Genomic DNA, 10,608 nt, shown 5'->3' on the forward strand with positions numbered 1-10,608 from the left:
ACGCCCTGAGCCGAAGGCAGACGCTTAACCGCTGTGCCACCCAGGCGCCCCTAAAATACATGATTTTTTAAAGGCCTGGAAAATGTTACTATTTTTTTTAATTTGAGCTATGTGTATGTGTATAAAAGAAGAGATGTCTGACTCCTTATATAGTTGATCTTAATAATAAAATAAAATTATCTCTCTAAATTCTTACATCAGAGTTTAAAATATATTCAATTAAAATTTTGATCAAATTTTTTTTTTTATCATTTCTTCTGAGGGGAAAAAAAGACTGACTCTCCCAAGCATTGGAAAGCATGTGACGCGTCTGTGACAATGGGTTTTGGCAGTGATATGCTGGCAATGATCTAACAAATGGCTCTCTGAGAAAGAAACTCTGATTTGTGGAAGTCGCCAATTTCTGTGGCGTAAAGACTTTTTTACCATAGCTGAACCCTCACACATTACCGATGGGAGTATAAACTGGCACAACCACTTTATGAAATCATTTGATGATCTCTACTAAAGTTGATGAGGGGACAGCAATCCCACTGGTAGGTATGTGCACCAAAAGATTTCTATTACTTATAATAGTCAAAAACTGGAAAACTAGAATGGGTGTATGGTGTATTCATGCAATGGGCTGCCACACAGCAATGGAAATGAACACGCTGCTACTACACATAACAACTTGGATGAGTCTCGCAAACACCAGAGAGTGTAGACGGTGTAATTCTACGTACGAAGGTCAAAAACAGTCAAAACTACCCTAGAGAGTTAGAAGTCTGGGTAGTGGTTACCTGGGGAGGACAGAGGGTGGTGATCGGCAGGCATCTTTACAAAATGGTTATTGTACGGACTGAATGCTTGTGCCCCCCCAAAGTTCATATGTTGAAGGCCTTTGGGAGGTAATGAGGGCATGAAGGCACGGCCGCCATGATGGGATGAGCGCCCTTAGAAGAAGAAACCAGGGAGAATGCTCTCTCTCACATGTATGTGCAGGATCGCTCTCTCTTTCCTCTCCCTCGCTCCTCTCCCCTCTCTCCACAGAGAAGAGAGGGCAACCTTCTGGAAGCCAGGAAGAGGGCGCTCACCGAGAACTGAATCTGCCAGCACCTTGATCTTGGACTTCCTGGCCTCTAGAACCGTGAGAAATAAATGTCTGACGTTTGAGCTGTCTGGTCTATGGTGCTTTGTTAGAACAGCCTGAGCTAACTAAAACAATTAAGTTTACACAGACGTGTTCAAGTTGAAATGATGCGTTAAGCTATATATTTATGATTTATGAGCTTTTCTGTGTGAGTTATTTCAATTAAAGGGTTATTAGGCTAATGCATTCATGCATTATTTGCACACAGAAAACCAAAAATCTTATTATTATCAGAATAAATTAACTTCTCAACATGTCTAAGTCATAGACAAATCTTACTGTGTTCATAAATTAAACAAACTATACCTCAGCCAAACCCATGAAGACAATTTCACCACGAGAAATTTAGGCTCACAGGAAGGTGATTCATTTATATACTTAAGAGAAGCCATTGGAGCAAAAAGAATATTTTCCCAATCCCCAAATACTAACTTTTAACCAGCTAGCTCTAAATCCAGTCATATCAGAGAAAGTTTCTGCTTCGAAAAACAGGATGTGGTACCTTCTCAGAAGGAGAAAAAGTCAAACACACATTTCATGGCAAAAGCATTCACCGTTAAGAAGAAACCTCTAACTCATCTGCTCTTCCCCCCAAACCCTGCTATTTCCTCACTCTGATAAAAACATCCTTTTATTTCCATGGCTATGCTATCCCTTGGTCCTCCGTCCATTCCGGGTGAACCAAGGGAATCCGTGGAATCAGGGCATTTCTCAGTTTAACTGACATGCAGAATCACCCCAGGCACGCAGCCAGTTCTGCTTGGAAAGGTGCTGGCTGTGCCTTCTTTTCTTATTTAAACCACTGTACTTAGTCGACTTTAGGAAAGGGGAAAAGTTCCTATCTCCACAGCCTTTGGTTTTCTCACATTTTTAAATAAAATCTTTGGGCCATTGCCACCAGCTACTCCCACGTTTTGTCTCTATATCCTGACATCTACATGGTGAAGTTAGGAGAAGCCACACAGCTCCCAACACACACACACGCACAGAGAGAGAGAGAGAGAGAGAGAGAGAGAGAGAGAGTGTGTGTCTTTTTGTGGGCCTCCTTTCCAAACACTCTGGAAGCTACACCCCTGGTAGATAATCTTGTCTTTGGTGAATTTAGCAGCCTACCTTACCCCGCCACACCACAATCTGATACTGCTTAAATTCCTAAAGTGTCCAGTAGAGGGCACTATAACTCCACCTCTAACACCAATTTGCAGCAGCATGCCTTCTGCGAATTCCCAAGAGAAATTTCCTCTTCCTGTCTAACCCACCTACATGTTTCTATCTGAATATTCCTTATACTAAGCACCTAAAAAAGAAATAGGCGGCATGAATAAGGAAGGAATGTAGCACCACTATTTATCCCCCTATTCTTGAGCCCTTGGCCCCAGGTCAGGATACTCTCACTCTCCAGTCATTCTTTCCCTCAAAATGTATGGGACCGATGCAGACGTGTTATCAGTGAAGTTGATTTGACAGTGCTGGACCCCTGTCAATGCTCCAGAAAAAGTCAAAGGGTTGAGTTGGGTCTAGGGTCATTATGCAAACATAAAAGATAGGTCAACATTGTTGGCAGCCCCACCTCGTGACCAGGCTATTTCCTATGTAGACCTAGTTCTTCTCCTGGTCACCTCCACCCGGTTCTCCTCCTTTCTCCTACCCCGACCCTTTGTCCCAGGACCAGCTCTTATTGTTTCCTCTCCCCAAGGTTGTTATATGAAAAGTCAGGACTAATCTCTCATTAGCTCACCCAAGGGAATGGGTGGCTATTAGCACAACTACTTCAACTTAGAAGAACAAAAATGGGCAAACTTTTGTATTGAAAACATTTCTGTGACAGCGCCTTGATAATAAAACATTACTTCTTATTGTACATTTTGACAAAAAAGGACATATCTAAACATACATATATTCAAGATGGTGGTTTTTGCGAATGCATGTTTTTAAGACAGATTGCCTCCGATCAAATCCTACGTTTGCTATTTACTAGCCATGTGGACTTGGGCAAGTTACTTAACCTCTGTGCATTAGTTTCCTTAACTGTTGAAAGAAGAAGGTAAGAGTGCCTACCTACTCGACCACATTGGTCGTGTGAAGATGACCAGAGTTAATGTGTTTATATGGCGCCCAGCAAAACATGGGCGGTCACATGACCCGAGCTAAGCCAATCAGAGCCGTTCTTTGGGATTTAGCCATACAGAAGCAGGGAAAAGGTTATCTCTGTTCCTCCCATACCACTAAGCCCGTGTGATGTAAGACCTCAGCTGCTGTCGGCTGTGTGGTTTCCTGCCATGGAAGAATCCCGACTGAAGGAGAAGCTGTAACGAGAAAAGGAGAGAACGTCTGAGTCCCTGAATCTAGAGCTACTCTTGCTCTGGGCAGAACTCAGTGAACAAGGTGAACTGAGTGCCGGGCGCTGTGATGAACACTTTCCAGGTACGGGCTCAGTAATCCCAATAACCTCAGAAGCGCGCTCCATGCTAGATATGAGGAAGCTTGCCCCAGGCCGCAGAGTGCGAGAGCTGGGATTTCAGCCTGGGCAGCTGGCTTCAGAGTGGACGCTCTGCATGTGGGCGCAATAGTTCTTTGTTGTGGGGGCCTGTCCTGTGCCTTGTGGGATGTCGAGCATCCCTGGCCTCCTCTCACTAGATGCTTAGCACACCTTTCTCCTGGTTGTGACAACCCAAACTGTCTCCAGACACGGACAGATTGCCCCCCCTTGAGAACCACTGCTGCCACTCCTACGGCCTCCCAGATTCTTGAATTGCTACCACTGAGTCACCCAGATCCTGTGTTAGCCACAACTCAGGGTGACCCAACGCAAGTGTCAGATACAAACAACCCAACTTCCCTCACACACTGGGTCACCCACAACCCATTGCCACCTAGACCCCGTGTTGTCTAAAACCCCAGGTCACCTACCAGCTTGTGTCCCCAAAACTTCCTGTCACCAGTCCTGTCACTGAGTTCTGTGTAACCAGTTACCTAGTGGTGTCCCTGCCCTCTGTCTCCAATCAGAGTTTCACAGGGTCAGGGCCACAGAGCTCTTCACAGAGACAAGGCACAAAATACGCACGGAGGCAGAGACAAGGAGCCAGAAACACAGATGCCCAGAAACACAAGGCAGGAAGAGGCAGAGACGCTCCCAGAGTCCAAGAGAGGCTCTACCCTGCCAAGAGGGCCATGGCTGGTTATGCTAAATGGGTCACCAGGGACCCACGAAGGCCCTTCCCCCACCTCAGGATTAGACCTGGGGGTGGGGAGGCTAGATTCGGAGGGTAAGGAGCTTAGACCCAACGCGACAGCTAATCGCCCACACAAGACCTCTGTCTAGGTCACCTAGCCCTGAGCACCCCCACCCCCACAGTCACTCCTCTGGGCCTCCCGCCGGGTACTCAATGGACAAGATCTCACCCCTGAGAAATCACAGCCAGGGAGGCAGAGGCAAGAGGTCAGACCCTCCAGCCTCCCCTCTATCTCTGCTACCAGAGTGCCAGGAGGGGGCGAGATCCACCAGCATCTACAGTGTTGGGGTGGGGGGGCTGGACAGAGAGCTTTAGTTTCCCCCTAGATTGTCTCAGGCAGGATCTGGCTGAGTTCAGAGAAACATCTTTCTGAGTTGAGAGACATGGTGGGGAGCAGATGGCTCTTCCTATTCTGGGCCCTTCACCCACAGGGCCCCTGAGGATTACCGAAATGAAAGAATCAGGCCTAGGCTTTTGGGCAATAAAAGTCTTTAAAGCAGCCCCACCCACCCACACACTAGCCTGGCCTGGTTGCCATGGTGATACCCCAGTTGCTCCAGAGGCGGCTGCCAGTCCTTGAAGTGGGGACAGTGGAGGCAGCAGATCCTCGAACTGCAGCGGGTTGGGGTGAGAGGTCAGTGCTCTCTGGGAACGTTCCTGACCATGGCTGGGGGCTGAGTGCCCAGGTTTGTCTCCATTCCTGCTCTCTCAGCTCAGGCCCCTTCCCCACCCTTCAGCCTCTGCTTCCTCTGCTGCTCCCTGAGATGGGCTACTCAGAGGCCAAACCCACCTGCAGGTCGTCAGGCGCAGGGTTCTGTTGGGAGGCCTGACCGGCTGGCTCAGGTGTGGAGGCCGGGGTGAGGAGCTCAAGCATGTTGCCCCGGGGTAAGGGCTCAGAGAGGTTCCAGCGGAAAAGAGAGGGTGTGAAGGCTCAGCATAAAGGTTCTGGAAAAAATCCAGGCAAGACATGGGTGCAAGAATTCAGGCTTGGGGTAAACATGCCCTAAATATGACAGGGGACTTCAGCGGGGGCTCAGGGACAAAGACCCAAATGTGAGGGCTCTGGTGGGGCTCAGGGGAGAATCTATACTCGTGCCTCCCTTCAGTGGTAACTTGTTACAAAAAAATAATCTGTGAAAGTCCTAAACTTCAGATGAATAACTTCTTGAATGTATAAATTAAAAGGGCCTTTTGTGGTATTTCTATACAATGGAATATTATTCCTCCATAAAAAGGAATGAAATCTTATCATTTGCGACACCATGGATGGACCTTCAGGGTATCATATTAAGTGAAATAGTCAGTCAGAGAAAGACAAATACCATATAACCTCACTCATATGTGGAATTTAGGAAACAAAACAAACAAGCAAGGGGGTGGGGGAGACAAACCAAGAAACAGACTCTTAACTCCAGAGAACAAACTGGTGGTGACCAGAAGGGAAGGGGGTGGGGGATGGGTGAATTAGGGAATGGGGATTTGCGAGTGCCCTGGTGATGAAAAAAAATAAAATGAGTTGTAAAATATTCCTGTTTCTTTAAAAAAAAAAAAAGGACTTAAATTCTGTTACATTCTTAGAGGTGTCTCCTAACCTTTCTGAGGTTGAGTTTTCTTATCTATAAAATGGGAAGAATAGGAACTGGCTTGTGGAGTCATTGTGAGGACTAAATGGTAAAGTGAATGTAAAGTTCTTAACACAGAATGTACTCAATAAATAATAGTGTAAAAAAAAGGGCACTTAGAAACGGAAGAGACGGTGTGAAGCAAGAGCTGCAGCGATCACGCAGAGCGGGGCGGAGCCGATGTTATCAGTCCTGAGGGCAGTAGCTCGTGAGGATGGATTTTTCCTCAGTAAGAAAGACCAGGCTGAGTGGGGAGAAGGTGCACGCTCCCCGCGGGAGAGCGAATGCTGCCAGCCCCCCGGGAACATACTGGAAGTCTGCAGCTTCCACGCTTTGTGATGTAGGCAATAGGGTGAGCTCATCTCTCACAGTACGCTGATCATACAGGTCTCAGGCCAGAAAGAGGCTCTCTTTTAAAAACGGAAACATAATTGACATATAACATAGTGTAAGTTGAAGGCAAACAACATATTGATTTGATATATTTATATTTCAGTGTGATTGCCATTGTAGCGTTAGCAAACACCTCTATCGGGTCACATAATTAACGTCTCTTCTAGTGGTGGGAACAAACACGGTCTAGTCTCTTAGCGATTTTAATGTTTATAACACAATTTTGTTGTCTTTTTTGTTTTCAAAATGAAACTCCGGGGGCGCCTGGGTGGCTCTGTCGGTTAAAGCATCTGACTCATGATTTGGGCTCAGGTCAGATTTGGGTCCAGTCAGGCTCCGTGCTCAGCGGGGGAGTCTGCTTGGGATTCTCTTTTTCTCCCTGTACCCCTCTACCCCTCTCCCTGCTCATGCGCTCCCTCTCTCTCTCTCAAATAAATAAATAAATAAATCTTTATAAAAAAATAAAAATAGAACTTCAATTCAGTGGTTCTCAAACTTTTTGATCTCAGGATGCCTTTGTACTTTTAAAAATAACTGAGGACCCAAAAAGTTTTATTTAAGTGGGTTTTATCTATGGATAGTCACTGTATTCAAAGTTAAAACTGGAAGACATTTAAAATACATATTAATTTAAAATAATAATATCAATGTATTACATGTTGATAGAAAAAAATGTCTATGAAAAATAGCTATGTATTTCCCAAAACAAAAACTTTAATGAGAATAGTGACGTTTTACGTTTCTGTAAATCTCTTTTCTACCCGCTTCTGTGTTCAATCGGTCGCCATATGGTGGTTTGGCTGAAATATGTGAAGGAAATTCAGCCTCACAATGTATGTAGTTGGAAAAGGGAGAAGTGTTTGAATAGCCTTATCCATTGTGGGTATTCTTCTTTCATACTACACCAAAACTCGACAGGTGTCGTTTCTTTTTTTTTTTTTTTTTTTTAAGATTTTATTTATTTATTTGACAGAGATAGAGACAGCCAGCGAGAGAGGGAACACAAGCAGGGGGAGTGGGAGAGGAAGAAGCAGGCTCATAGCAGAGGAGCCTGATGTGGGGCTCGATCCCACAACGCCGGGATCACGCCCTGAGCCGAAGGCAGACGCTTAACCACTGTGCCACCCAGGCGCCCTGACAGGTGTCGTTTCTTAAAGGTTAGTTGCAGTGTGGGATCTGAAACTCCATTAATGAGCTTTTCATATTCTGTTACATGAAAACCCATTGGTCTGTCCTGCACCTTGAATGCATGCATTTTTTAATCCACGCGTGATTTTTAACATCACGTGCCGGTCATTTAGAAGATATTGGTTCGCTGAGTTATGCAGATCGTCCAAACACTGACACATTTCATTATACAATACAAACAGAGCAAACAAAAAATCACACACATTCAGTGATGTCATAACCAACCTCATCAAAATTGAAAAGATTTCAAACTCCCGGTAGCAGATAGATATTTGCCAAATTCTAATTTTTCACTTGAAAGCTCCAATTTTATCAATGGTGACAAGCACTGAGAAGTTGCTTCCCTTGAAGAACAGGCTCGCTTCGTTCACTTTGGAGAAAGCGAATGCCAAATACCCAAGCCTGAATAACTACTCTTTGTCATTTGTTCTTTTAAGTAAAACCATGAGAAAAGTGAATTTCAGCCCGTAAGTCAACCGCACAAGTGTTTTTCCCCAAGATCACTCTCATACGTCAGTATGCAGAAGACATGCTTTATGTAAACTTCCCATAGGTCACAAAAATACTGAAAAGACATGTAAGGGTTGAATGTTTAAAAAAATTAATAATTTTATTGCTTCATCAAGACATTTTTAAGTTAAACCGGCCCTTTTGTCCCTTTATCCCTTTTCCGCTTTTTCTTTTCTGTGCACGCATAGTGGCAGACAAAGTACAAAGCTTGCGGGTACAGCTGGGAGCCGCGCCCTGACTCCTCCTCGGGCCCGAGTTAGAACTGCCCTCTGCTCCCTTGCATCACTAACGTGAATATCAACGAAGTGAAAATGGCAAATGATAATTTGGTATTATTATAAAAATCGTTTTTGTCTTGCGGATCCCCTCTAAGGGTCTTGGAGACCCCCAGAGATCTTCAAACAACACCTTGAGAATCGGTGCTTAAATTCGAATTAAAGAATTAGAGTAGCTGTATTTACTTTTCTTTTTCAGTGACTTTTTCTTTTTTGAGATATCATTCAAAGGTTTGTAAAACGCTCTCTCAAATATCCCATGGAAAAAATGAAAGTCAATTCCATTTGTGGTACTGTTTGCTTTACTTCCTCCAAAAAGGGGCGGGGAGAGGAGTAAGAAGCGGGTTGGCCCTTGGGAGTGCACCAGGCATGTGAAGTCATTCATCATGTGTGTCATGGTGAGCAGACACAGTCCTGGGACGGCAAAGGCAAATGGTGCTGGGAACTCAGGGCCCTCTGTCACCTTCCCCCACAGTCTCAATAACCACACATGCCTGCCTGCACCACGCACGCACGCACGCGCGCGCCCGGGCAGACGAGCCACACGTTTTGCCATGGCTAATTTCACACGTCAATGACAAGCCCGACCACAGTTTATACTCACACAATGCAATCAGCCACATCAGAGCCACACAAAAGGTCCCAGTAGTCAAACACCCAACCTTATTGTTCTCGAAACCAATTCACATTTTATATTCACAGTTGGAGAATTTCAATGGCCATACACCCAGTCATAGTTACACCCAAACTATCAGGACGGCACAAAAAGCACCTACTGGGTTGCCATGCAACTGTGCGTGCATATTGTTCACAAGGTGAGAGAGAGCGTAGGTTTGGGAGACAGGCCGACGTGGGTTCAAGTTCAAGTTCCACCATTTACTGGTTCTGTGACCTTGGGCAAATTATTTAACCTTCCTGAACCTTGATTCTAGAGAATGGAGGTAATTCCTCCCTTGTAAACTTGATGTGAGGACGACACAGAATAACCAGACAAGTGACAGCACCTTGTCTGGCCAGCCGTGCCCGGGGATCCAGCTGTGACTGCCATGTATGGCTTTTGTCACCAGAGGGCACCAGGACTCCAAGGTGTCCATAGGGGGTGCAGGAAGAAACCAGGCCAGAGAGGCTGGGATTCCTGGGAAGGATTCCTGAGGCAGGTGCAGACTGGGCAGGTGTAGGGGTGCGTACGGGGATGTGCATGGGGCTGTACAGCCCCCGAAAACCCCAGACCCCAGCGTGGCTCAGGCCCCCAGAATGTGCTGCTGGGTAAGATGGGCACCTCTGGGTGAGGACCACGATCTCCCCTAGGAAGGAGGATGAGTACTAACTATACCCCAGGCCCCCTTCTGTGCCTACTGCACACATAATTGATCCTCACAATACTATGTCTGATGGTCACTACTAATATTATTCTTGTTGAGGAATATTGCAGAAACCAAGGGCCCAGCTTACCCACGTATTAAGTGCAAGAGCTGGGGTATGAATGCAGGCATCCTGGCTTCAGAGTCCTGTTCCTAACCACTGCTCTGCATCGCCCTCCCAGGGACCCCTTCCCTCCGCCTCCTGGGGCTCTGCTAGGACGCCCTGACCCCTGCTGTCTGCCCTGGAGCTCAGCCAGACCCAGCTGACCCTTTCCCTTCTTCCAGCCTGCTCCCTGCCTGCTCCCTGCGCCCGCTCTGGTAAGAGGCTTATCAGGCATGTGGGGGAGACAGATAAGGCAGCGCCCCTGAACACAGCTTTATCCAGTCCTGCCATCCCCAGCTGCTGGGAGTTTGGGGAGCTGCCAGCAGATGGAACCCCACCCAACCAGCCCCATTCCACCCACACCCAGAGCCTGGTGTCCCTCCCTGCGATGTCATAGCTCCCTGTGATGTCATCATTTGCGGTGACATCATTACTCCGTCCCTCCTTCGAGTCTAAAGGGGCCACTGAGATGGGAATTGGGGAAGTGGAGTCAGACAGGAATCCTAGCCAGGCTCCAGGTCAGCAGGGTGGGTTGGGCTGGACTGGGAGGAGAGGGTGCTGTCCCAGCATCCTCCCCAGGGTGGCTGGCTATTTTTGGTATTGGCTGCTTCACTTATAGCCACCCCTCTTCCTGTCTTCTCAATCCAAAGAGGCTCTGGGTCCGGCAGGGGCAGGAGCAGTGGGAGGAATCTCTAGGCCCCTGCGGGGTGGCTCTGGGTATCAGCCTCTAGCTCTGAGCCCGCCCCCTGCTCCCCACAGGGAGGCCTGATCCTGGCCAATAGAGGCCTTGC

Source organism: Ursus arctos, unplaced genomic scaffold (assembly GCF_023065955.2).
Source record: "Ursus arctos isolate Adak ecotype North America unplaced genomic scaffold, UrsArc2.0 scaffold_12, whole genome shotgun sequence".
NCBI lineage: Eukaryota > Metazoa > Chordata > Mammalia > Carnivora > Ursidae > Ursus > Ursus arctos.